We start from the raw sequence: 6,521 nt of genomic DNA, 5'->3' as shown, positions 1-6,521 counted from the left end.
CAAATAGTTTTTGTCTCTGCATAACCGCAGTCCATGAATCACTCATTTTATATCAAATTATATCAAATTAAAAATGTAGGTTTAAGAGTCATAAAATAGGACATGGTTCCATGGTGTAGCGGTTAGCACGTCTGCTTTACATGGAGAAAGTTCTACGTTCGCGCCCCAGTGGAGCCACGACCCATGGTCTACGGCCATGCCATCCTGAACAAGCCCGATGTCTGATCTCAAAAGCTAAACAGGGTTGGGTCTGGTTAGTGCTTGGGTGGGTAGGTGACCACCTAGGAAGACCAGGTGCTGTAGGCATAAATAATAAAAAGAAAAATAAAAAAAGAGAGTCATAAAATGCCCTTGTGAAAAAATGTATAGGAAAGCTAGTCAAATAGTTTAAATATGTAGAATGTCAGTATAGTGAAATATAAGTGAAATTTCATATGAAACTTCAATATACACAATAGATACAAATGAGATACTACAGAACAGTGAGTATGCTATATTGCTATTTGTGTTAATAAGGTAAAGGAGATTAGGAAATGGGAAGGGGGTTGGTTCTCTAGAAAGATCGGCGAGAGATGATGGCTTTGGTTTCCTCTAGGGTGGTGAGCTGGGGACAGGTTAGTAAGAAGACTTCTCCGAAGATACTTTGTACTTGCATTTTGAATCATGTGCATGGATCGCCTATTCAAAAATAATTTTTTTTAATTAACTTTTTGTAGTGGAGCCATTCTGGTTGGAGCAGACTAGACCTCACCTTCCCTCCTCTCCCCCTCGCCTGTTAGGATTTCTGATTCCGTGAATTTTCACAGAGGATCTGGTCGGGAACCCACGGAACCTTTTCATCCACATTTTTTTAGCAGCCAGAATTGATACTTGTAGAGGGCAGGTGACCAGGTCAAAGTCACAGAACTAACGAATGAACCTAAACCTCCTGATTCTTTCTTCCCTGTTTTTTGTCCATGCCTCCTCAAACAATTTAATCCCTTCGACAACACGGCATCTCAGATACTTGTTGAACTTCTACAGCTATGCCAAAGAGATACCATTAATACAAGCGCACATCAGGGACAGAGAAAGCCTACTGACCAGACACTAAATAAATAAGCACAGGCCTCGTGATCACAGTATTGATTAAATGAGCACAATGACCCTACCATGTGAAATTTTACCCTATTAACAACCATACCATATAAAGGATTATGTAGCTTATTCTGGCATTTTGTAGCATGAGTCACAAGACAAACATTTGGAAGATGAAAGGACCATATATAGAAAGCAACCCTGTAGCATTTTTTTAGCTCAGCCCAGTGACCACTAGGTGACAGTTGTCCTAACAACAACACTGCAGCAGGCCTAGAACTCTTAGAAAGTGGACCGAGGAAGAATAGCACACAACTGACCCACCCACGCAGCCTTGAGGCCCAGAGAGAATTATTAGTAAAAAATCCAAACAATTCTTCATTCTCTTAATAAGCTATGTCCTCTATTGTAACAGCCAAGAATGCTTTAGCTTATGTCAAAAAAACAGGCTCAAACCAGCAGCCCTTGGGCAGAATCAGGTCAGCAGCAATGTGTTTGCCTAGGACAGTGTTCGGTTTTGTTGTCTTGTTTTAATCCAAACGCCTTTAGATGGAGCAGGTCCTCTCCGGTTTGCCAGAACTCCCACCACTCTCTAATGTCTTATTCCAGGCTCTTCCACACACCTTCATGGTCCCTGCCGGCACTGGAGATTGGGATCCCTGCCAAAATGCCTCAAAAAAAACAATGACTCCGCAATTCCATTCTCAACCATCCAGTCAACTATCGTGGGCTTTCCTACCTTCGTCTATCTTTTGCCAAATCATTCTTCTATCTACAGCGTTCTCCTCCATAGCCTTTTTTTTTTTTTCTTCCTGCAATCCTTCTCATTCTTGAAGGCCCAGATTAAATGTCATCGCCTCTTTCCTCCATTAAACCCAGCTGAGTGCATTTCCCCTCTTCTGGCCTCCCACCGCCCACAGAGCCTATACGTAGTTGGTGCGTATTTTCTGCTTCATGCTCGTTAGCTATCTTTCATATGTCTCAACTGTAAGAGGATATATCAGTATAATCGCTGGAATTGGACAGCCTGGTTACATACATATCATTGCCTCATCCTTTACAAGCTGGGTGGCTCTTAGCAAGTTACTTCACCTGGTATGAAGAAAATAATAAGCCCCACCCCCCACCAGTCTCTTCTGAGGAGGCCCTCAGGGCCTGGGAGGCGCTGGGGCGCTGGGGTGTGGGGCGGGCCGCAGGTACTCACCATGATGGGGTCGGTGGGTGCTCTGGCTCGCACGTTCACGGTCACCATCCCGGCGGATGCTGGACTCGAGGCCTGCGCGCTGTGGAGCTGGGCCCAGTGCCGGCCGTCTCGTCCCGCAGTGCATGCGGGTGCGGAAGCCAGGCTGTCTGCGGACAGAGTCCTCAGAGATGGGGCTATTAATATATCAGCTCATCTGCAGAACATTGGGAAAACTGCATAAAATACACCGGAGTCCCACTACCAACGACCATCCTGGGCTTTCCAGACAACTGTAACTGGGCTAGTTAACTCACCTGCAGTAAATGAAAAGCATCGAAGCATTTTGTTCTATGTGGGTCACCGTTCTTGCTCCTTCCTTTAAAAAATAAAGCTCAGCATTGGAATTCAAGAAGCACTCATACGAATCTTGAACAAGACACAAATTTAACATATTTTGGGATCCCAATAACCAAAAAGCATGTAGAATAAAACCTGAAGTTGTTTCTGCATTACGTATAACAAAAGCTTATCACTAGAAACAAAAATGAAAATAATGATAGCACCTACTTCAGAGGATTTATTTTAATTATTTTACTTTGAAACAACTTTAGAATTATGGGAAATTTGTAAAAATTGTAGAGCTTCTATACACCCCTCACTCAACTTCCCCTAATGTTAACATCTTATATAAATGTAGTCCAATTATCAAAACCAGGACACTGATTAACTAAATCTACAGACTTTATTCGAATTTCACCAGTTTTCTCATTGATTTCTTTTCTGGTCCCATCCGAGAGCCCATAGTGGATCGAGGTATCACAACTTCGTCGTCTTCTCCAATCTGCGATACTTTTGGAAATCCCAGGCCAGTTATTTACAAAATGCCCATCATGTTTTCTTCTGAGTAGATTGAGGCTACGTGCTTTTGGCAAGGATAGCCCAGACGCACTGTTGTGTGCTTCTCAGTGCATCATAGCTGAAGCTACAATGATGTTGAGATGTCTCTCACTTGTGAGGTTAACGTCGATCACTAGGACAAGGTAGCGTATGAGGGGTGTCTCCACTGGAACGTAACTATTTTTCCCTTTGCAGTCAATAAATATCTTGTGGGAAGATACTTTGAGACTATGCATATATCCTATTTCTCATCATACTTTCACCTACTGTTTGTAGTGTTCGTCAAGGGTTCTTACCTGAAATGATTATCATGCTTGCCCAATAGTGATCTTAGATTGCTCTCATTCCTTATACACTTATTAATAAGAATTCTACTATAAGGAAGAACTGTTCAGTGTCATTTGAAGGCCTTTTATGAGGATGAAATGCAGTTGACATTTAAAACAATGCCTGGCACACGGCGAAGCCTTGGTAAGTGTGAACCGTTTCTAATGTTATTATTAATGAGACAATATGAAAGTTTTCTGATTAATATGGACATTTTCTGGTTAGGAATGAGTCCTTCTGAAATGTTTAAAGATGTTCCAAAATAGTCTACTGTGTTAGTTTGCTAGGACTGCCGTAACAAAATACCACATACTGGGTGGCTTAAACAACAAAAATTTATTCTCTCACAGTTTTGGAGGCTGGAAGTTCAAGATCAGAATTGGTCTTCAGCAGATGTCTACCCTCTCCCTGTGTCCTCACATGGTCTTCCCTCTGCGTGCAGGCCCCTGGAGTCTCTTTCTGTGTCAAAATACACTTCTTACAAGGACGCCAATCATATTGGATCAGGGCCCACCTTAATGGCCTCATTTTAACTTTACCTCTTTAAAGGCCCTATCTCCAAATACAGTCACATTCTGAGGTACTGGAGTTAGGGTTCAACATACAAAGTTTGTGGGAAAATACAATTCAGTTTATTGTGGGGAAACAGCCGTACATGTGAGAGTGCTTTCAGAACTGGCGGGCACTGTACAAACATAAAGCAATAGTATAAAAATCATTGCAACACTTTGTAACCATTCACGCACTCCACATACAAATTGCTAAAGCATCGCCTTACAATGTTATTAACACTACTAATTTGACTCTTGTTTTCAGGGCTGTCACAGAACTCTAGAAGGCAAATTTTAACCCAGCTGCTTTCTACGTTATCACACATTCCCATTGATTGGCACCCACAATTAGTCTGTTCTGCTTGTTGGTTTTTTGTTTTGTTTTGTTTTTTCCTTTGTCTTCTTGAGGCTCCGGGCTTCTGGCAACTCTCTTCAGGCTGTGCCAGCTACCTTGCCAGAGGCCCTAGGCATCTCGTTACCTCAGAGAGGAGGGCTGCCTGTGAGCCCTCCAGCAGAGCTCCTGATTTATCCATCCACCAGCTGCATAGCCTCAGGCGAGGCCCCTCAGTGCAGCACTGTGTCTCAATTCCATGGCTGAAAGAAAAAGATAACAACCCTCCCAAGCAGGCTGGGAGGATGAATGAGTTATCTTTATCAAGCCTTTGATAACATAAAATGGGCAAACTCCTATTCCTGTCTTTCTAGAACCTGCATCAGAATAAACACCTGCTAGGAAACTAATTCTTCTCCAACAATGTTTTCTTGAAGGAGGCAATTTGCAGAGTTTCATAAATCTTGGCCTCCCAGAAGTGGGAAAAGGACACAGACTTCACTATTATCTGGATAAGTAAAAAAAAAGGAATGATTTCTTTCCCACTGAAAATTTTGCTTATCAGAGACTAACAGAGGGCAAGGAGACTCTGACCCCAGTCTGCCTCATCTGTCCTAGAAAAGGGAAAAGAACCAGACTCATCCCCCAAGGCCGTTGAGTATTTCTTCAGTCTCTGACATCCTGGCTGTCCACAGCCTCCACACGCCTGAGTGTGTGGGAGGAGGGTATGGATGAAGTCGAACTCCTTCCTCCGCCCTCTTGCCCAGCCCATCATATGTCCCTCGGGCCAACAGTAGCCATTCTTTGCTTTGAAATACTGCTTTAAAGCCTTTCAGACATATGAGTCCTTTGACAGTCAACGGAGAGAGGTCCATCCGAGCTGTTTGACCCCTGGCAGAGCTCCCCAGGGAGTGTCTCTGTTTGTTCACTGTGGTGCATTAAATCTTTGAAAAAATGAATCACTCTACCTGTGATTTATCTCCAGTGAGCACCTACGCTGTTCTGTTGGAAACACTCTGTCCACACCATTTGCTTATTTTCCTTGCCCCACTCTCCAGTGATTACCGCCCAGCCTTCTAGAACATCTCCTAATCCAGCCTGCACACTTCTGGCTCCACTCCACCTATTCAGATCTTAAAATTGAAACAAAATCTTTCCAATCTCACCACTACCCCCATACCCTCTTCGAAGTTCCCTGTGGCTGTGGTAGTGATTAGCCAGGCAGAAAGAGAGAATGTGTGTGTGTGTGTGTGTGTGTGTGTGTGTGTATGCACGCACACGCGTGTGCATGCACGACAGGGAAAAGAGGTGAGGGCAAGCAACGGGGACAGACAGAGCAACATATACAAAACTGGAATTCAGCACATGGCCTATTTGGGGACTACATATGACTCAGTAAAACCGCCCCCTAGGAGCAAGGGGGAGAGAAGGGAAGCTGGCGAGTACCAGAGCCAGATCACAAATAGCCTCCGGTCTGACTTGGAGCTTGGACTTTATTGGGGGACAGTGGGAGCCATTGAAGGGTTTTAAGTAGGGGTGTGTCACAAACAGACATGTGCGTTAGATCTCTCTGGCAAAGAGTGGAGGATGCCTTGGAGGAAAAGACTGGAAGCAGAGAGACTATCTGAGCGGCTGTTACAATAACACAGGGTTGACAGCACTGAGGGACGAGACAGGCGCGATGTTAACTTAGGCAGCGTTTGCTCAGTGCTGTCCTTGGGCCGGTGCCAATTTGTGGACGGATGTCAGCCCTCCAAATGTTTTTACTGACCCACTATGAGAGAAGGAACGTGTGCCAGAAAGTGAACCCCAGGCAGTTCTTCTTTCATTAAGAAAGTCTTGCTTTGGGTAGCGGGGGGCGGGGAGGGGGGGAGGGAGGAAAGTGTCAGTCGAACTAAACAGTGTGCTTAGTGAGGTAGTTGATTCAAATTCTGCCCGAACGTCATATCTTTGTGGGCCGTGACAAACGGCTCACAGACCAGCACTGTGTGTGGCATTGACTCAGAGTAGTTTCTGGACTGATGATGACTTGGGTTGAAGGGAGAAGTCTATAGTCGTGGTGGGTGAGGAAAGGGAGGGAGACAATATATGCCTCTAAGAAGAAGTCGTAACCCAAGGTGCAGAAGAGATAACAACGGACAAGTGATTCATGGAC

This window comes from Pteropus alecto, unplaced genomic scaffold (assembly GCF_000325575.1).
Source record: "Pteropus alecto unplaced genomic scaffold, ASM32557v1 scaffold106, whole genome shotgun sequence".
Lineage (NCBI taxonomy): Eukaryota > Metazoa > Chordata > Mammalia > Chiroptera > Pteropodidae > Pteropus > Pteropus alecto.
The sequence above is the reverse complement of the archived record's forward strand: the minus strand, read 5'-3'. Positions refer to the sequence as shown.